Source organism: Carassius gibelio, chromosome A1, assembly GCF_023724105.1.
Source record: "Carassius gibelio isolate Cgi1373 ecotype wild population from Czech Republic chromosome A1, carGib1.2-hapl.c, whole genome shotgun sequence".
In the NCBI taxonomy this organism is placed as follows: Eukaryota; Metazoa; Chordata; class Actinopteri; order Cypriniformes; family Cyprinidae; genus Carassius; species Carassius gibelio.
In genome coordinates, this window is record NC_068371.1 from 35,247,674 (window position 1) to 35,270,564 (window position 22,891).

Below are 22,891 nucleotides of genomic sequence, written 5' to 3' on the forward strand. Positions count from 1 at the left end.
AACCCAAAATAAATATTCAACTGAGAAATGAGAACACGGTTGTACCTGTGGGAAAATGAGTCTGACTGTAATCACTGCTGATGGACTTCAGAAACTACGTCAAATTTCCTAACGGACATTTTGATTAAACATTTCGAGTACACCTTTTATACAGTCTATGGAATACACATTACTGGTAGGAGGTGCTTTATTTTCGATTCTCCAGTTGTCCCGCGAAATGCATGTCTCCTCCCCCTTTTGTTGTGCCTTTGGAGAGGAGAAGAGAGCGCGAATCACCAACCAAACTACACTGTGTACTGTGTAGGTGCTGTCAGCCCGCTCTCACTGTAGCCTACAGTCAGTCACCTTGTGCTGCTGTCTGTCTGTATGACTGTATGCGATTCCGTTGCGTGACGATAAAGACGTTACCAACAGAATCCGCGTTTTCAAACTTGTATAATACGAAACGGAGACCATCGTTGTAACGTATTTTTGGAGATACCGGTTTTAAGGCTCTCCGACTGATCAAAACATTGGGTGAGTTTTCACACTTGTTTATGTAAAATCAGTTGTTTATACTATTTTTATGAGAATAGTTGTAACTTTAATATACATTTTATTGTTATTATTGATTTATTTATTTACATTTTATGTTGAATTTGGGCTATGTTTATGTTTAAAATGTACTTGTGTGGTAAAGCACGCTACATCAGGTGTAAACTCCTTTACAAACTTAATAAACAAATTCGTCTGTCTAGGCTATTTATGTTGAATTTATAAGGTTGGTTTTTCAAAGTGTTATGACTACAATGTGATTTCTTTCAAACATGGAAACATCACTTATTTACAAATCCAAAAAATAAAAGGGCTTTACATATAGACTTCATTTAATTTTTTAAAAGTTGGCCAGCTAATATCAGTTTTAATGTAACGTTATATTGTTTGCAAAAGTTTTGTCACTGATGTCATTGGAGAAATGCCATAATTTTGTAAGCCATTATTGATTAATTGGTGTCCTATAATAGGGACACTGAGAAAATGAACTATTATTTGCATGGTCATGTGATTTCAATGTGTCAGCGGAATAGCATGATACTAGCAATGCATTAAATGATAAAAAGTGGATACCCTAAATGCAGATCATTTTAGCGGCGTTTCCACTGCTGGAACTTTACCCAGGAACTAGGGACTTTGGGCTGGTACTAGGTATGTTTCCACCACAGAAACCAGGAACTAAATAAAGTTCCAAGTAAAAAATTTGGGGGCGGGACTTGGGCGCTAATCATGCTGACTGGCTGAGTTCACACAGCATTGTGATTTCAACCACCATTTATTTCAGATCATTTCTAAATATTACTGTTATTGTATCGTGAAATGTAATTTTAAAAGTATTTCAGGCGAGAATCTTCAAATCCGCGGTTTATTTATAAAGACAGCACCTATTTGAAAATGTGTTTAGCTGATTTCAGGAGACGGTCAGCTCCACGCGATCAGCGAGAGCTCATTGCTCATGTATCCACCGAGAGCAATCTCTACTCGGCTAGTCCTTTTGATATGTGCCGCTGGCTCTGATGTCTCTTTAGTGGTTAAACATAAAATACAATTAAGTTTTGGGTAAATCTAACAGATGATCTTTGGTCTGTATTCAATTTATCTATATGTTAAATTGAAAATAAAAAGGCAATTGATATAATATTTAATTTAATTGTAAAGGCAATAATTTCATTGTGTGTGTATATATATATATATATATATATATATATATATATATATATATATATATATATATATATATATATATATATATATATATACATATACACATTTCCCTGAACTAAGTACATTTCTGCTGCTATTATTATGTTTAAATGAAAACGAAAGAAGGCAGTGGTATTTGATATCCTATTTCGTTTTATTGTAAATATACAGTGAGGAAAATTGCCGTAGCCATGGCGAGCTGACTGATCAAGTACGCTGCTGTTTGCAGAATTACAGAATTTGCGTTGTCGCGGACATCACACTCCCGAATGCGCAAAATCTGAACCACAGAGGATGCAAGTCCAAAATGTGCGTACTTTGTATTGAGAAACACGGACCTACATCACCAGACTATTAGCCTAATCTTCACGGTACTTTAGACCGCGCTGGAAACACAGAAAGCAACAGGTCTGTGGGGGAAATAGTTCCTGGGGAAAGAGTTCCTGATACAATTGTTCCGGGTAATTTCGGTGGAAACCCGGCATTTGTGTTAAAGGGGTGATGACACGAGAAACCAAATTTGCCTTGATCTTCTGTCATATAAGAAGTCTTTGTACTATTAAAACTTCCTGCAAGTTTCATAGCTTAAGACGTCCTCCCCATTATAAACAAAGCATTTGATTTAATCAAGCTCCAAATAAGGCCCGTTATGGATCCTATGGGGCAAGGTGCTGTCACCTAGTACCAGTCATTTGCATATGACCGCCTCCAATGCAAGACAACAATGATAATTATAATTTTGCATCATCACATCGTTGTCACGCTCCCAGGTGTTAAGTCAACGTGCAGTGTGTGGGTCTGAAGAAGTAGCTGTTTACAGTAAGATTGCAATGCTACACAGATATGCCATTCCTGGCTCTGGAAAAATATACTGCCAAAGGATCCAGATGTTAGGGAATGATGGATTCAGTTTATTTTTTGTGAATGTCCCATTCACGTCAGTGTTATTTTACACACGTGTTCACAACATTTCACAAATGACTGTTTGCGAACTAATCACAGTATGATGCTGGCTTTGCTAGAACAATTTTGCTCAAAGTCCAGGCCGTGCCGACTATTCTGTACCCAACAACGACGCCCCAAACTGTAAGGAATGTATTTCATGTAGCTGAAAATACAAGATTTTATGAAGGGGGTCACTTATAACTTATGGAGAGAAATTGCGCAGACATTGGCCAGGGATGAAAATTTTTAGTGCACATATAAACTGCCCTTGTTTGCACAATGTTATGAAACAAAGTATGCCTTAAAAGGCTATGTGTTTGTACTGCTTCATGAAGAGATTTCTTTAAAAATATGACTCCCATTAAAAAAAACTGGCTGGTTTTGCCTTTTGCTTAGCTCAAAGAGATGCTTCAAAAAATTATTTATTTTTTTATTTTTTTATTTTTTTACATTTCTTTGATCATCTAAGGCAGTGATCCTCAAATCTGGCTCGCGAGATCCACTTTCCTGCGAAGTTTAGCTCTAACCCTAATAAAACACGCATGAGTTTGCTAATCAGTGTCTTCAGGATCATTAGAAAATCACAGGAAGGTGTGTTTAATTAAGTGAAAGTGAAAGTGACATTCAGCCAAGTATGGTGACCCATACTCAGAATTTGTGCTCTGCATTTAACCCATCCGAAATGCGCACACACACAGAGCAGTGAACACACACACACACACACTGTGAGCACACACCCGGAGCAGTGGGCAGCCATTTATGCTGTGGCGCCCGGGGAGCAGTTGGGGGTTCGATGCCTTGCTCAAGGGCACCTAAGTCGTGGTATTGAAGGTGGAGAGAGAACTGTACATGCAGTGGGCTATCTACATTCTGCTGTACAATAGTAATAGATTTCTGTCAAATACTTTTATTTTGACGGGTTTAACTTTACAGTTCTGTGTATGTGATACCACAGTCTGTGATCATGTGATATGAGCTAGTCTTACTCAAATCAAACGGTCAGATGCTCATGAAGTGACTCTCAGTGCAGTTCTGGAGATGTTCCTCATGTGTTCACGTCTTTATTTAGAGAGAGGAAAGACAATGAAATCAGCGCGAGCGTTATGCGAGCTTCCGTGTTTAATGAATGAAGACGCGCTTCTGCTCCATTCGTTGACACAGACACGCAAAACATGCAGGATTCATATTTAAATAGACTTTTCCGGGTTAATATTTGCAGATATTAGTCCATTTCGCGATTTGATGTAAGTGCATGACCGACTTTTGATTAATTCATTTAAAATTTGACCAATTCCGTGACATTCCGCGTTAAACTGTAAATTCCAGTTTTATGACTGGATTGCGCGATTCCCTCCGCGTTTCATTGGGCCCTACAGTAGACATCTGCCTGCCGTTCGCCCTACGCCTTAAAACTGAAGTATCTCCATATAATGGAGCCAGTTGTCTTTTTTTTTGACTAGTTCTCTACACGCGAGGTGAGAGGGGACAAAAGCAAGGAGGCGGGGGGCGAGCGAGCGGGGGCGAGCACAGCACAGGGAAGGCAAACAAGCAAAGTGGCGGAATCAGAATATAGACAATATATCGATATATACGATATGTCAAAATCCATATCGTGTTTAAAAAATATCTCGATATATTTTAAATATCGAGATATCGCCCACCCCTAAGTCGGAGCTAAACTCTTCGGGAAACTGGATCTCGCGAGCCAGATTTGAGGATCACTAATCTAAGTGGTAGTCTGTTGGATTTGGAAGCTGGTGACAAATTTTGTCCCACTATTAACGCTACATTACTTGGCTATAAACGTTCTGTGGACTAGTACACATCGACATTTGAAGAATGATGGTAGAATGGCCTGCAGGATTATGTTACCAGGGATTAGAGCAGATGGTAGTAAATCCACCTTGTTACAATGAAACCGATCAATTATAAGAGATCATAGAAAAATTCATTGGAACATCTGTTGATGTCCATCATTCTCAAATAGTCCATTGAAAGAGCATTCACTTAAGTTAAGCACCTTGCGGAGCAACATCAAGATATAGTTGAACAGCTGAAGTTGAGCTGTTGATTCATCACTAGAAAGTAAGACTTGAGTTATGGACAGCTATTAAAAATTCCTGATATTTAATATCTATAACATGTTTTGCGCATCATGTGGATCTCATGTGTCATGTCTTGCTTCTCTTGCTTGTCTATTTATTTCACAGTTTTAATAGTTGCTTTTGTGTTTTTAAAAGTATGACAATGTAACTTTTTTCCCCAGACAAGGAAAAAATATTTTCTTATAATACATTATTGAACTATATATGTTTTTCAGTTCCACCCCTAAAGATCTTTTAAATGGTACGACCCTTTCTGTTGGTAATTCTCCTCTCAGCCATTGACATTCACTGTGGGGGAGGGGAAAGACTGTGCTAGTCTTTAGCCACAGGGTAACTGTGCTTTTGTGCTGTATATTTCCTGGTATGTTTTCACTTAAATGCTGTGTGACAGTCACAGACATTTGTTCACAGACAGGTCTGAGTGTACTTGATTAAAATGCAATTACTGTGCGTCAGTTGTGCAAGTGGCAAGTACCACATGTTTAACTTGTGGTTCCATGTCTACATTGTTCAGTCTTCCCTTCCCTTTTAAGCATTGATAATGGGTGTTGTTATATCACAGGTCCTGGTTGTGCTATAATTTTTCAATAAAATAATAGATATATCAGAATGTTTTACTTGGTTTGCGTCCATATGTTTTTATATCATAAATAGTGTAATGACTTAAAAGCACAAACTTTAATCTCAAAGGAAAATGTGACTTTTCTAAAATGTATTGATATTCTTGTCAAAGCAAACTCTAAAATGTAAAAATGAAAGGAAGGAGTAAGAGATCTTATCATATCCTGAGTGAAGAAACTAGGACAGAACTGGCTGAAACCAGTTTACTTCGTGATTACACAATGGCACTGTAAACAACTACGATTTCATTTCGCTAAATTTTAGTGCCTCAAAAATCCTGTTTCTGTTTCTATATGTTGTACATTAAGCAATTACATAAACTAAGGATTTTTCAAAATTATTAATAATTTTATTGACTATTTATATTTCAAAAAAGGTTTTAGTTTAAAGATTGAAAAAGGATGTAAGAGAGCTTCTTGTATTCTGAGTGTAGAGAATAGGACAGAACTAGCTGAAACCGGCTGTGGTTGCACAGATTTACTTCCTGAATGCACAGCGGCACTGTGAACAACGATATCAGGTCACTAGCTATTTGTGCCATACAGATAGTGATAAGTCTATTGTTAATTGTACATATTTGAAATAATACAACAATTATGTCTTTTTAAGTGATTTTTCGATTCCTAATGCCGTATTTTTTTTTTGTAATGACTGGTTATTTTAAGAAATGTTAGGTTTAAAAGTTAATTGAAAAACATGGACTAACAACAATATCCCAACAAAGAAAAGAGATTTAAAATTGTCTGTTTTTCTAAAAGATGTTGAGTTACCTATAGAAGGTGAATATTACATTGATTGCCTATACCGTAAGTCTCTGTAAATCAAATAGATTTCTGTGTTCTTGGTCTCATATCAAAAAGGCATAATTTACCATTTTTATCTTAATATAGATAGACTGATTGTATCATGATTGTTGTATATGACTAAGTGTGAATTTAGAGTGGCCACACATTAGCGACACATAAATGAAATATTTTCCATTATTAGGCTACTCAGGGTTTAAATGATGATGTTTCATCAATCACTGATGATTCCTTTTTGGGTGGACTGTTATTTCTTTAACACAAAAACACAATCTCTAACACAATCTCTATTTCTAACACAAAAAAACACAGGCATCATCTAAATGTACTGCTCATAGTAGTTGGCTCAACACCAAATGTTGGCTTCAATTGGATGACCAGCCACTAGTATCTCCATATAAATCGATACCTTGATATAAACAGACAGTAGGTAGGCCGTAGAATTCGCATGATAGATTTGTGTGTCAGGTAATGGTAACATTGTAAAGGCAGATTCCATGAATATTAAACATATGAGAAAATGATCATGAGACATATCTCACCATACTTTTCAGTTGTTTCTAAATGTAATATCCAGTAAGTTATTCCAGAAGAAAAGTAGGAAAAATAACAATAATTAATTTACGTTGCTCACATGGATGGACACAAATATGAATTACGGGACAGAAGCATACATTTTTTTTTTTTTTAATTTAAAGAGTGTCCTTATTCCTCAATCTTGTATGCTTATCACCTGTTGCAAGAATGAGCATTTACTCTGATATGGCCTTTGTGACGTGGCCATTATTGTGTTTACAAAAATCTGTAATCGATACATAATTTAAGAGGGAACATTTCATGTGGAAAAATTCTACCATGCTTACAAAGTGGCATGATGAAACCTGGCAAAGATTACTGACAACATTACCAACAGTCAAACACTGGCTTCCAAGAAAACTAGCAATAGTGAAGGAATTTTGCTTGTTCATCTGTGCCTTTTTCTGTGTGCATTTGATGTAGTATGTGTGAATGTGCTACACACTCAAACATGCACACAAATTGTAGTCTTTAACTGACAGCACAAATCCAGTACTGGACTCCTAGGTAAGTGACAAATCTGCCAACTGCACCATGTCATTTTTGTGCCAGCAGTGGCATCAAATGGAATTGCAAAATAGTGACAAAACGGCTTTGCCAAACCCTTTTACCACCCCTTCTGCCATACTTCTTGTCATTATTTGTGAAAACAGTCATGTCCCAAACTTGAGGTTTTGTAGTTGACCATATATTTTTCACATAGGACATTGTGTGAATGTTCGTAACTGATGTTTGACATCTAGGCTATGCTTTTGTCTCTTGAATCCAGTTTTCAATATGCACATTCAATTCTGTGCTTTGATATTGGCACTAAAGTTTTTTTTACTTTGTTCTTTGTTACTGGATTTGTTTTAGTGAAGCTTCTTTTCCTCTCGCATTATGTCCTCTGAAAACAGAGATCAGATTCTCGTTTCTTTGCCTACTTTTTCTCTTCATGCTACTTCCTACCATAAAAATAAATAATTTACAAAAATAGGGCTTAATTGTCAGCTCTTCATTTTTCATCTCTTCATTAATTAATTAAACCCAGGACTTGATTAACCCTCTCAGGCTCAACGCCTGCCTTGAGAGGGTAAATATTTTACGACATTGATCACCTGACCGTACATTACAAGAACACAAGCACTTTCCTACTCAACAATAGCATGTTACGCAAACATAAGCACTTAACAGACAGATATTACATACAAACTCTCTTCTTAGTCATATCATTGCTTGGCTATTAGTTGTACATTCTGCTTAAACTACAGGAGGAGGTTTTAACTCTTGCCAATCAATGAAAACTGCAGACTGCTGTTTAATGATGTTTCTTGTGTCTGGCCTACTCTGCCGATACAAGTTAGATTGTCTCCCCCTCTTAGTCCTTATAATGGTATGATCAAAACTGTCCCAGTAATTTTCCATTGTCTGCTCTGCTGAGTAACTTGGTAGCAAGAGGGTGGAGCTACACTGCAGTGTTACTGTGTCCTAGAACTAATTTCATTTTTGATATTTTGTGTAGTCTAGCTACATTTATTTTTGTGTTTTCTAATTTAACACTTTGAAAGCATGTCCACATTAAAGTTTATCTATGAGAAAAAAAAAACTATAAGGCTAATTAAAAAAGTGCTTATAAATGTTTGTTTGTGTAATTATATGCACAGGACTGTTTCCCCCCATTTTGAAGTTTATAAGAGTTTTTGTTGATATAAATATTAATAGTAATACCCCAGTAAAAATAATGGTACAATCCTTCTCAGCCCCCCCCCCCCCCCCCCCCCATCCCCCAGCCTGCTCAGTTTAGTGCTAGACTTTTGATATAAGGCTAGAGAAAGCTTCCAACTCCAAGCAGAAGTTGGCCTCCATTTGAGGATAGCAGAGCAGTGTAAGGTTCCAGTTTTCTGTCTTCCTGTTCTTTTGTAAAGTTTTGTGTCTGTATTATCATTAGAATCTTGGAGTGGATGTATGGAATGGATGGTTTGTAGAATGCACTAAATGTAATGTTCTGTGAGTGGCTTGTTAGCGATTTGTTAGCAGTAGCGGGAAAGTGCTTGCATCTTGAAAAAATATATATTTTTACCTAGATGTAAGATTGATTGATTTTTAATCAGTTTATTTTGGCAGATCTATGGAGAACTTGCTGAAAATATTTAGGTCATTTATTTCCTTTAAAGGATTGTCTTGAGGAATCACATTTTTGTTGATATTTTGACACAAGGGGTTATTTTACTATAAACATACAGAACTCAAAAGTTCCTTGTCGTCCAAATAGCATTTAGGTATTTCACACTGCAGTAATTACTCATTTTAAAAGGTCACATTGTGATGTCAGGATGTGGGGTTCATTTGAATGTCCACACCCCTGCAACATACATAATTGTCTTGGTGAATTGATAAAGAAAGAGAGAGCGGGTGAGTTACTCCATCACTTAAAGGATACCATTGTTCCTGTATTTTGCTTATAAAAAAAATAATTAATAGGTTGGATAAGGTCCCCAAACAGTTTGTTCCTGGTTATAGAAAAAACTACATCTTTGCAGGCCCTTCCAAATGATCCAAACAATAGGAATAGGGGGCTGAATTTTTTTTCAATGTTCACATTTTACTATTGGTTCAACTGTGCAGCAGGTAAGTAAACAATTTTATTCTAATGTTTTAATTTGTTTGTGTCTGTTTGAAGAGCAAGGCACAATGTAACACACAGCATCGATTACGTGTAATACTCATCTGTTTATCATATAAATGGATAAACTGGTATCTGGAGACAGATTTATAAACTCTTTGTGTTTCATATTAAGAGTGTTAAGCTGTGTGCACATTGCATGACTTTAGCTATGATTTAGAATTTTGGGAATCCTTAAAAAATTAATCTGATTCTAGGCCAAAATCGTTAGTCTTTGATTGCTAGTTTGACAACAGCTTATTAAAGGGTAACTAAACCCCTGGTCAGAGCCTGACTCCACCCACTGACAATATTTGAAAAACGCTGAAAAGTGGGCAGTTCACAGCGGAGATAGAGAGGACGAACCAAGGGCTGGGCTGAGCGAGTGCGGCGTGAACCTGAGACCCGCAGTGACGGATTGATTGACAGCTGCTGTCAGAGTCGCTAAAATGGAGAGTGACTGTAATGACGCAAGTAGCTTTGCAACAGAAAGATCATTTGAAGTTGAGGACTTTTCTCCCCCACTTTCACCTGAAGTGGAGGATGTCGAGGTATCTGTTCATATCAATTCAAGCCGCTGGCTCAAACTACGGTCTTAACTCCCGCACCACGTCGCTTTTCAGCGCGGGCTGTGTGGAGAAGCCCATTTCCACCTCCATTGCGTTGGAGAAGCAATCCCGTGTAAAATGCAGTTTGCACACTCCAGCTCTAGGCGGGAACTTGCGGTCTTCCATGCCAAGTGCATGCAACCACTGGCACTTATTTTAAAGTCTGCTGGTAAACTATGCAGTTCAGCAGTGCTGTCGCAACCAGCAACACACCTCCGTACCATCCTGAACACTGTACTAAATACAGATAAATCTATGCTAACTTGAAGATCTAAATAACTACATAATTGCTATGCTAAATAGATGCTATAATAGTCTATCCTGGTCGTTCTCAATACTCGCAATTCCAACTCCTGACTCACTACACTACAGTGATTTTGACGGAACAAGATGGTTTTATACTGCCAAGGGTGTGGTAGCTCGTACCAAGGGGCGTGGTGAGCTGGAAACTGCTTACATCACCTGCCACCACTTACGTCACTTGCCACCGCAACATTCAATAGGAAAAATCAATTGCAGTAGCCACCGTTCAACCTGAAGAGGGCAGCACTCAGACGTTTTTACACCATATAATGTAGAATTAAAACACTTTATACTCAAATGTCAAAAAAGTTATTCGAATCAATGAACAGCACTAATAAAGCCTCATTCTTTATAGATCATTAACTAAAAAAAGTTGGTTTAGGGTTTAGTTACTCTTTAATGACCATTGCGACCAAATTTATCAACTTATGTCAGTGTCAGAGGTTTTTAGGCATAGTACTGAAGTGAGGCTTCTTTTACAATGACTGTCAAATCAAGAACACTTTTGGAGAAAAAAAAATCCTGCTCCTGCTCCACACTTATTCCATTTTTCTTTTCAAGACAAGTCATGATCAAAATTAACATTAGAGATTGTTTTTGCTTGCTAGCCACCATTTCAGTTCTGCATGTGAATGTGCCTAATCTTCATCAAACCTGTCATGGAATGATGACGTAAAACTGTTTTCACTGGGTCTTAATTGTTGCACAGTCTGTTCTTATTGCCAACTGAGATTTCACTGTGTGACATGGCTTATAGCGGCAATTATTTTCATACATTCTGTTCATAAAGGACTACTATGCATCGTAGAGTGTGCACCTAGCTGTCATGACCCTGGACTGTCTGTGTATATGTTTTCCATCCCATGTGCTGCTTCCTGTGACAGTGCTTCTGTCTCTCGTTGATCGTATTCATGTGATTCAGGTGTGTCTCGTCTATTACCCTCGTTTTCTGTTCTGTGATTCCTTTGTCTGATATCATCAATACTATATGCTTCATGTGTGTTCCTGCCTACCCGGTGTTCCCCTTATTTGGATTATTTAAGACTCTTATCCGTGAATCTCCTGCGTCTCCGCACCTTCGTTCCTATACAGTAGACATTGTGATAGAATACTGGACCAACAAAAAATGTACTGTTTTATCTGCTTGGCCGGAGCTTCAAATGATGTCAGACGGATGTGCCCATTGTCCTCCCACCTTCCTCGGACTTACCAGTCTGCCCTGAACTGTGCCAGCCCTGTTGTTCCCCTGTCTGGTGTGCTCCCAGTGCTAGAAGTTGCGATGTGGTGTGTCTGGGCAGTGCACACCAGCCCTGAGAGCTCAGAATTCCCACCCACCCTTTGGCTTCTGCCTCCTCTACTGCTATTGTTTGTCAGCCCCTTTGCTCACCCTCAGCCCACCAACTGTTCGGTGCGAGCACTGCGGGTCTGCCAGTTTCCATCATCGGCATGGGACTCTGAGTCCCAGACTCTGCCTTGGCCTGTCGACCCAGTGGCTCAGCCGGGCTCCCTCATCCCTCCCGCTCTGCCTTGGTCTGTTGTTTACCATCCTTTGCCTCGGGACTCCTGCACCTCATCCATCTGTGGCTCTGGCTCTGTCAGGCTCCTTCTTCCCTCCCCTTCTGGATCCTCCCCGTTGCTTTGGATCATCAGCTCTCCATCTGTCTTGGGCTCCTCCACCTGCTCCGCCACCGTTGGTCAGCCCCCTGGAGTCGTCAGCTCTTCCTCAACCAAAGCTTCTCCCTCTGTTGGCTCCACCATGGGTCGACTTCATGGCTGTGGCCTGGTCCCACCTGACTCTGCCTGCTCTAGTCCCTCATGTCTCCTTTCTCCATCTGGTCCGCCCAGGCTCCTCCCTGGCTCCTTCCTCCATCGTCTCCACCCTGGACTCTGTTTGCCCTCCCCCTCCCAGGTGTCTGAGGATGATATGTCATGCCCCTGGGCTGTCTGCGTGTGTTTTCCTCCCCATTTGCTCTCAGTGACCAAGTTTCTGTCTCTCGTTGACTGTGTTCAGATTCATGTGATTTCAGGTGTTTCCTCTATTCCTCTCTTTCAGTTTAGTATTTTAAAGTCTTGTCTGTTCCCTGATTCCTTTGTCTGGTATCGTCAATACTGTGGGCTGTGTGTGTTCCTGCCTACCTGGTCTTCCCCTTTATTTGGATTATTAAATTATTTGAATTTTCTGCATCTCCGCGTCCTTCACTACTATACAGTAGACAACGTAACACCAGCTTTTGTCTAGATTTTTCACATTTTGATTTTTTTTTTCTTATAAATTAGATTTTCAACAAATTATGCCTAATATCTTTTGCAGACTCTGTGTCTTTAGTTCTGTATCAAGTTTTGAAAAATTTGCAGGTTTGAAAAGTTTAATACTTTTGGAAGAGCAACATTCTGTGGGTTTTTCTTGTAAATAACATCAACAATTTTGTAATATGATACTGCCTGTCTTGAATGAATCTTTTAAAGATACAGTGCTCAGGTTTTCTACAGATATTACTCAGCTGTCACTCATTAAGCAAAAGGTGTGGATTGTGATGACTGTCTGTATGGGTTGAAGAAAAGGTCAAAAATGTACTGTTCACACAAATTCAGATGTGAATGTTTGGTCAACGTGTTGCAAGTGCATGAAATACTTGCGTTGTTGTGATGTTATCAGAGCTCAGTAATAAAGAGGGCGAGAAATAATTAACTTCAACTGACTGTGCCATAACTGGATCTTTTTTTTCAGATATATATTTAGTTCGCTATTAACAGGTCAACATTAACTTACTTGCTCAGCAAGGTTCTCTTCACACTTTTGCAATATCATGACTGTAATTAACCTCGTAAAGAAAAATGTAGTAGAAGACGTTTGCACTGGGACTGAAATTAGTCAACATTATCAACAACATTGACAAAATTTTTTTATTTTAGTTATTATTAGTTATTAAAGGCACATTATTTGTTTTGGAAAAGTCATTTGATTTCTTGTGACCGAATGTAATGGTGCGTTCACACCAGATGCAAATGAAGCGTTAAGCGTGAGTGATTTACATGTTAAGTCAATGCAAAGACGCGAATAGTCATCCTGTGGTGTGAAAGACGCGGTGCAAATTGAGCTTTCCGGGAATTTTGATGTGCGAGTGCGACTTCAAAAATCTGAACTTTGGTGAAATTTCGCGCCGTGTTAACCAATCAGAAGGACTAGCCGAGTTGAGAGTGCTCTCATAGGTAAAATGAGCACTGAGCTCCTGCTGATCGTGTGGAGCTGATCGTCTTTGAAATCAGCAAAACACATTTTTAAATAGGCGCTGTCTTTATAAATAAACTGAATATTTGAGTTTTAAACATCTACATTCTCGCCTGAACTAGTTTTAAAACTACATTTCATGATACAATAACAGTAATATTTAGAAAATTATCAGAATAAATGATGGTTGAAATCGGAATGTTGCATGAACTCAACTGGCAGAAGCCCCTCCCATGACGCAAATTTGCGTCTGTTGTGAAGTTAATTTCACGCGCGAATGAAGCAAATAAACTACAAATGTTCAAGCGTCCAACTAGGTGCAGAATTTATTTGCACAAGTCGGGTCTGGTGTAAACGCCCCATAGGGGCCTGCAGTAATGTGGTTCGATCAGTGTGGCACAAACAAATCCTAGCTGCAATTCAATAGAAGAAGACCCTTTTGAGAAGTGCAAACAAATCCGAACCATGTACTGAACAGTTCAATATTATACTGAGAATTGTGGCTTACTGAATGAATACGAATATTGACTCAATATTTTAGCGAATTGCAAAAGTAGGATAATAGATCAAAGCCTACAGATTAATCAGTGAAATAATAGATGATTTGTCAATTAATTGTTTTATTAATCGTTAGATTATTCGATTACCAAGATAATTGTTTGTTGCTGCCCTAGTTTACACTGTCAGCTTTAGCACCCCTTGTGGCAATGCTGAGAATGCCACGCATACTTGCGCAACATCATTTTTGTTACACCACAACATACAAAATTCAGTTGCATCTTAAATCAGTTTTTTTGTGATTGTAATTTGTCTTGTTATTTCTTATTTTAGTAAGCTTCAATTTAAATTGCTGTCAGAATGAGGCTTTGCAATACATGACAGAAAAGGAGAGGTAGTTGAATCTGTCATGCTGTTTCCATTATTAATTTTAGTGAAGAAGGTTTTAGCAACAACAGTCAGTAGGCCTAGTTCTTTGGAGGATGAAGAAGCAGGATTGAATAACATCTGATTAAGTTGGAGAATGCACCGGATTCATTGTTTGAAAACACTATGCCCTGTCTTGAAGTTGTGCAAACTTGTTGGAAAAGTATTTAAAAAATAAATAAAAAAATTATGAAAAGAAACTGTAAGCTCACACAGATGACCTTGACCTGAGGATAAAGAAATGTGCTAGATGAATTCGATCTGTGTGCTAAATTATACAACCTTTGAGATCAAGAGATTTTGGATGTTTGTTCTCACTTAATTCACAAGAACACTGCACTTGCATCGGTTTGTCTTGCTAGGAACTGAGCTGGTGGCCATTTTGAGTTATTGCAGTCCAAATTATGAAATGGCAGAATGGGGGAGGGGCTCTTAGAGAGACTTTGCTGATGTCTGGCTCTCAGTGGTAGCTGTAGTGTGCATGCTTCACTGCCATTGTGCCGTGTTTGGTTCTAGTCATTCCATTTTAAGCTCTAGTGCATGAAATATGTTCCAGTTCATACACCTGTTTAACATTTTTTTGTGGTTTTTAAAGTAATAACATTTTGTTGCTAACAAATGAGAATCATTGATCACTGTTAAAATGTTAAACTTTATAATTAAATATCAATATGGTAGATCAAATTAAATTAGTTTCTGTATCTTTTACCAGAAACCTTCAAATTCTGGCCGATACATGAGAGCTCTATGACAGCCAATAACTAAACTAGTCTGAACTGGTTTCAGCCATTTTCTGCCAGTCATATCTGTTAGTACCTAGCTGAGCACACAATAGTATTGAGAAATTATAGCCGTTTTCTTGCACATTGTTGTTTTGTTGCATTAGATAATTTTTTTTTGACTAAAGTATTTAACCAACAATTCTCTCTGTTTTAATATATATTGGTTTTAATTTTTTTTTTTTATCACGGATTAACTTTAAATGCTTCTGCTCCCCTGAAATTTAGAAAATGGTATGTTCCACTTCCAGACATATGTTAGTCACCTTCAGTCTCAGTCAGGTCTGGGGTGGGGGTTGGTCATGCAGGTTTTTTTTTTTTTTTTTTTTTTGCAGCTATTTTTATTATATGCTGTTTTTATTCTGTATTGAATAGTGATCTTTATGCTTTTAAAACTCTTGTGAACAAAATGGCCGTTATTTTTTATGAAGCACTAGCAAATATTGAAATATTGACATTAGATTTATATTTATTCTTTTAGCAGGCACTTTTATTGAGAGCAGCTTACAAATAATAATAATAATAATAATAATGATAATAATAATAATAATAAAAAGAATTGTAGAAGAATAGTATAAAGTTTTGGCAGTATTAAATGTATGAAGATAAAGCTACTGCATCAGGAGTAGAGAGCAACTGTACTATTATTTTCCATAAACTAATTAACAGAATAATTCCAACGCCAGGCATCACAGTTGTTTCCTAATTTAGTAGCAGGTTTAATTTTCTAAAGTGTATGCAATTTCATTTTACACCCTGATGATATTCAACTTCTTTATTAATTGTTGCTCATCATAGCTACAAAACATTAAGTCTATGTTTTATTTTATATTCAAGTGACAAAGGCATTCATAACAACTGACTTTAAAGTAATAGCTGTTGTTGGTTAACCTTGAATATAGAAATGATAGAATAAACGCGTTTTAAAATTGTATTTAATCAGCAATGTTTGGTCATGCAGTTTTATGTAAAATGAGGAGTGTATATGCATATATTTTTCTCTGTCATCATTCAATTTAGACTTAGATTTAGCAAGCTCATAGCTAGGCAAATTTTGCTGTAGATTCAGCAGAGGTGCATCTGTTCTTCTAATTAGCAGTGTAGGAAACACTGTGGCTACCGGTTCATGCAGATTAAAACATCCAAGTGTGCATTCATCCAGAGAGGTAGCCAAAAACATCAAACCGCTGGATGCAATATACACTGAAAATTGCATGGAGAATTGCATTGCTCCAGTGGCCTGGATGCTAATGGCGGAGATTTTATATAGTTGCCAGGTTCTTTCTTTCATTAAGAGGAAGTTCTGTGTCCCAACACCCTTTTTAAATAGTAGTACAATCCGTGCTTGTCCTTCCTATCATTTCGACTGTGCTCATTTTGCAGCAGTGGGGGAGGGGGGAGTGTTCTTACTTCCATGAGTTTTACCCCCACTAATATTTAGTTACTTATTTCTGTTTCTCGTCTACTACTTAATTTGGGTTTTCGTTTTTGAAAACGCAAGAGTTTGTTCAGTAGTGTAGAAGTTGCAGGCTATTCTGTTCACTGAGGACAGTTTATTGTCTGGTTTTACAGGATACAGTAGGGATCCAGAGCATATTTTTTATTGGTGTAGAAGGCAACATGTTTTAAAGATGCCTCTGCAAACATAGTCCAAACTATGCTCCCCTCCTCCTCCCATGTTCTCTTTGTGTGCTCCTTAAGGTAGATGTGCTTGAGATCTCTCATGACTAATGAGCTACGTTTGAGAACCGCTGCATTGCTGATTTTTTTTTTTCACTATTGTATTTTTAGATAAACAAATCTATGTATGCGCACATTTGTTAAAGATGAGGGGCATTGATTAGAGGAGATGCTGATTGGCAGATATGTCGGATCTCTCAGTAATGATGCTTTTCCACAGAATGGTCAGTACGATTTACCTTTGGGGGGGTTTTCCACTGGGTACTTTTTTTCTTGTACCACCTTGGTTGAGGTTCCAAGTGAAGCGTAGCATTACCAAAACTTGACGTGTAAACTCTGCTGATCATTGATTGGCTGGAGGGAATCATGGCTACCTGCATCACTGAAGTTGCGACAAGAACACAACAGAACCCCTAGATTTAAATCAGTGCAGCCAGCGAAGGGTCAAACGCAACTCATTTAAATGAGTGCACCTTTTTTAACAACCAAAAAAATGGCTGTTTCGTGGTCTGTTAAGAAAGTACAGACGTTTCTCTCTTAGATGGCAGAGGAGCGGATACAACATGAGCAAATTTTAAAGCAACACTAAACTGCCGTTGGAAAACACACGGAGTTGGGCCATGCCTTACTGAGCAGAGTGGTACCACACAGTGGAAAAACTCCATAGACTAACCTGAACCAGAGTCTGCACAGTAGTGTTGTGAGGTTTATCAAACTCCCACAGGCCCAATCAACCACAACGACACACTCCATTTTTATACGATCAAATTACTAGCTAAAATCAAACGTATCACAAAAATGAACTATTGAACATATATCAGCGTGATAACAACTACCTTAAATGACAAAAACCATATTTCGGAAAACTGTATTGAAAGTGTAATTTTAAGAATTGTTTTTTTATTTTTTATCTCAAGTCCCATTCGTTAAAATGGAAAGGGCAGGGTTTATGACCTATACTTCAGGCAACTATCAAGGAGCCTGCAGCTTCACTTTCCAGGATGTGTAAGGCACACCCGTAACGACCGTGTTAAGACTTTCTCTCCCTGCCAGTCCTTGTAATAGTATGATCCAAACTCTCCCAGTAATTTTCCGTTGTCTGCTCTGATGAGTTACTTGGTAACAAGAGCTACACTGCGTGACTGTGCTCTAGAACTAATTTCAGCTTGTTTCATATTTTGAGACTTGATTTATATTGAAACAGTTCTCAATTCTGTTTCATGGCATGTCCACTGTAAAGTTAATTTAGAAAGGAAATTATATTAAATAATAAATGAATAAATGAAATGAATTAAATTTGTTTTGTTTTTTTGTTACACTTTTTTTATAACAGTTTTTTATGTCTTGCAATTATGTGTATGCACATAGTACTGGGCAATTCAGTGTAAGCATTGAATTGTATGTTTAAACATTTATTGATAGAAAAGTAGTGTAAGGTCCCAGCTCTCTGTCTTCCTTGTCAGTGTTTATATGTTTGTCTTTTCATTATTTTCTCTCAAAAGTATTTCTACAACTACACAAAATGTTAAATAAACTAAATGTAATATTGACGCAGTGAGCGGGGTTCTTGCGATTTAGCATTAGTGTGAAAGTGTTAGCCAATGATGCATGTTTAGCTATGTTATGACTTTTTACTTAGCATTTACTTAAAGTAGAAGATTGGTTTTTAATCAGTTGATTTTGGCAGATGTGATTCAGGTGTACTAAGGCCCAATCCAAATTCTTTTTTTTACCCCTACGCCTACCCCTTCCCCTTGTCGCTTGAAACAGAGTGTCAAGGGGTGGGGGTGAAAATATTCCCCTAGGAATTGGGACACCACTACTACACCGTTACACGTCATCATACGTCATCTAACTACAATACACACACCTATACTGGTGTGCAGGTGTGCATTAGAGCCTTACCATTCACACACATTGAAGATCGCGCAGCTGACACATCCAGGAGCAAAGAAACTTGTCAACACTGCCCCGTGACTTTTATTAATAACAGTTTAATTACTTTCTACATAATATTTTCCAACAATGAGAGGATAAAATCGCTATTTTTGACAAATTTTAATAAACTGTTAGTTTTCATTAAAATCTTTATAAATGCCAATAATGCTTACATTTATTTGTCTTTTTGTTTTTGAGATAATTTATACCCCTTCGTTTGAAGTGTGGTCCAAAAAATTATTTGTTTGAAGGGTTATCTGCCCTTCTCCTTACCCCTACCCCTTCAACAAAAAGAGAAATGGTGTAGAAATGGTGTTGGGCCTTAATCTTGCATCTGGAGATTTTCCTTTCAGCAGCTGTTGGGTCCAGTCCCCCTTAGCACACCTGCTGGTATTTTACAAGATCCTGAGGATCTTAATTAGTTGCCTTGTATGCTTGTTAGATCCTCAGATCTGGCCCACGAGATCCACTTTCCTGCAGAGTTTAGCTCTATCCATTATCAAACAGACCTGATCATAATAATCAATGTCTCCAGGATCATTAGAAAATCACAGGTAGGTGAGTTTTTTTCAGGTTGGAAATAAACTTTGCAACGCATTGGCCCTCCAGGGCAAGATTTGAGGAACCAAAGGATTGAGAGAAATTGAGTACCCCTGTGTTACAGCTTCTCTGTACTTAAAGCGGTAAAGCTGCACATACATTTTAAAATGATTGTTAACTATGGATCAGTTAGCTGTAAACTCAAAACTTGTTTTTAGTAAAGTAACAATAAATAAATGTAAAAAAATTATAAAAATGACTTGCATTGATAATCATTTATGTAATGTTTTTATAATAATCCAATGCAATACAAGTAGTAATAATGTCAGTAGACATTGCTGCTACTCCATAACTATCACTCGCTGTGCACAAGGTGTTGAATGTGGGGAACACACCTGGATGGATTGAAGAGACAACCTTTTAAAAGTGTTCCATTAATACTTAAATGCAGAAGGATGAAGCAAAGCCAGAAGACTGAAGTATTCTCTGATAATCCCAGCAGCAGCCCCCACCTGATGTGTCAATGGATACCATCTTTGTTATCCAGAAAACTACCTGACGTCATTTGGTGGGGTAATGAGACTTGAATGACTGAACACGCTTGATAATCAAGCATGATTAAAAATTTCAATTAAATATTAAAAGCAAGAATTTCTGCTTCTGTGTGGACGAACTGTTCGACATATCTTGACGTGAGGAACCAGAGAACTAGACATGAAGAAACATGTTGCATGCAAGCTAAACACTACATCAAGCAGCCCTGAAACTGGGCCACTTTATTTTCATTTAGTAATTTCTTTCTGTGAATTGAGCAACTTCGTTTTATTTTTTTTTAGCTTGACAACAGCCGAGCTGGTGGCCATGTTGTGTTATTGCAGTGCAGAGCTGCCAGTATAAAATGGCAGAGTGGGGGAAGGGTTCTTAAAGCGACCTCACTGTGAGTGCTGCATGCAGCATGCAAGGATTACTGTTGTTGTGCCATGTTTGGTTCAAGCCATTCTGGAAGGATTTTATAGGCTTTAACCCATTAAATATTTCATTTCAAGCACTTGTATGTTAATTCTGTGGGTTTTTGAATATAGCAATTCATCACACACTAAGGAAATTCTAGATAAGTTTAATATAAAATTCAATCTGGTAGCTTAAACCGCTGGTTAGTTTACTTATGCTACCAGAAACGCGGTTTAGACTGGCACATGTGATTGAGATCTATGACATACAACCCACAGCTAAGCAAGTCTAAACTGGTTTCAGCTAGTTTCTGCAGGTTGCGTCTGTGATTAGTAGACTGTACATACAGTAGCATTACAAGAGGAAAGCAGTTTTTTTCCCCTTAAAGGAAGTCATTGAATGGTTAGTTTTTATGAAGAATTCAGGTTATGTTTGTACCTATTTCCCTAGTAGCCCTCTTTGCATTTTATTTTTGGTATGGATTAGCTCCTCCTATGTTTGTGCTGCCCCTGCAACTTAGAAAATGTGATATTCCATTGGGGAACTTGGGCCCTTCTCGGTCAAGATTGGCCCGGATTGTTTTTCATGTTGGCAGCAAATAATTTTGCAGTGTTACAGCTGTAATTGTTATATACAGATTTAGTAATCTGTTTTCAATAGTGGTTAAAATGTATTTAAGAATTTCTGTTATATATTATTGTACACTTCCAAATGCCACAACATTTACATAATATTTTTATTTATTGATTTAGATGTTTTCTTGAAAGCAACTAATTTAACTTAATTTAATAATTTAAACGGACTCTTAATGAGCCACCAAGAATAGAATATTAGTAGTCACGCAGTACCGAAAGTCAAAAATCAATAACAAATAAACTTGCAAAATAAGAGGCCAACAAATAATGTACACCAATATTATCCAAAAATCTTATAAACGCGTTGTAGATGTGTCACTCTTATTTCCTCAAACTTTAGCAAAATTAGATCTTCTAAAAAGAGATCTTTTAAACATGTTATACATTTGTTTTTATGTTGCTTATTGCTGCATACTTTTGTCTTTATTTTATTTCCATGTAAATAATAAGAAAAACAATTTAGATTGCTAACAATATAACTGACCTGGTCAGCTGCTTTAAGTAAAGCTATAAAGTAGAGATTAGACTGCGCACTGCTGTAGTTTTTTTGTTTATTTAATAAGTAATGTTTTTGTGTAGCTAGATCAGCGCAGTTTCTCATGGGTCAAATTATTCATGGTGACTTAGCCAGTGGCTCAATGAGCACATACACTGTGGTTTCCCTAGGAAAACAAAAAAAATTCCGAACAGCAATAATGGCCAATTTTCAAATGCAAAGATTTTGATATTTATATTTTGACTTAAACTGTAATCACCTGGCTAATGTACAATATTGAGTGACTGAACTGGAATCTGCTAAAGTAAAATTTGTGTACTGAGATGCCAACACAGAACATTGTTTGTCATGTGAAGTCAATTCCATTCTCTGGTAATTCTGAGATGGACATGTCTTACTTGACAATGAGTCATTAAGTCAGTCAGATGTTAATTCATCAAGGGAGTCATTAGGCCGATTCAACCTGATAACTCAAGTTTGAAACAAAAATGTTTGCTTCGTTACAAAGAAGCGGGTCGTAGTCTTTCGTTCACACATCAGACTGCAGGTGCAGTCAGCACGAATCATGCAGTAGAAAGATGTTGTTTTTGTCTCTATAGTATTTGCATTTAGCAGTTCTTGGTCTTTCTCTTCACATTCGCTTCAGATTGTAAGCTCAAATTTTAGCTCAACTATAATTTTTTCCTGCCGTAGTGCTGTAGATTCAGCAGTGCGTCGCTGCCTCTGATTAGCGGTGCAGAAGAATGTGTGGCTTATTATGCAGGGTTAAATAAGCGTGTGGGGGCTTCATCTAGAGAAATCAAAAACACTTGTCCTGAATTCGTATGAAAAACAAAATGCAGATATGAATTTGCACTTATGCAGTAATTTACTGAAATTGTAAATGAATTATTTTTGTCATTTGTGAATTTGTACTATACTGAAATGGATATATAGGCTCAAAACTCACCCTGAAAGCTGGATCCTGATTATTGAAACTACTGTGGTAAACAATCTGACTAGCAATTCTGACAGCTAGTGCTACACAGGAATTGGCAAATTCCTAGTTGTTGAGATGCAGGTTGGCATATGCCTCTATTTAGATGTAAGCTGATCTGTGAATGCAGCAATACACTAAAATTAAATCATGATTGTATGAAAATGTAGGCAGTTTTAACATGTTCTTCCTTTTGTATGCAAAGGACTAGGAACACACCCCTCTTTTCAGAACAAGTGCATTCCTTGCCTATTACTACTACAGTTTTACAGCATGTTATGCAGCATTGAAGAGGATATTTTTATTTATGATTTTTATATACACTATGACCACTTTTATTGTATACATCAATATTTTCGTGACTTTTTTTGGCAATTCGCAATTTAATAGAAAGCTTGGAGTTA

At 37.5% G+C, this 22,891-nt stretch overlaps 1 protein-coding gene across 2 annotated transcripts in view; it reads left to right on the top strand.

Moving 5' to 3' along the window:
• The first annotated feature begins 262 nt into the window (after positions 1 to 262).
• The window catches only part of LOC128018874 (activating transcription factor 7-interacting protein 1), a 39,346-nt gene continuing 16,717 nt past the window's right edge, over positions 263 to 22,891 (top strand). The window contains exon 1 of one of the 2 annotated variants that reach the window (XM_052604740.1): positions 263 to 516. The gene's annotated coding sequence lies outside the window, so the exon portion shown is untranslated. Of the gene's footprint in view, positions 517 to 8,584; positions 8,652 to 22,891 lie in introns of those variants that run through there. The other variant, XM_052604760.1, reaches the window with a different exon arrangement.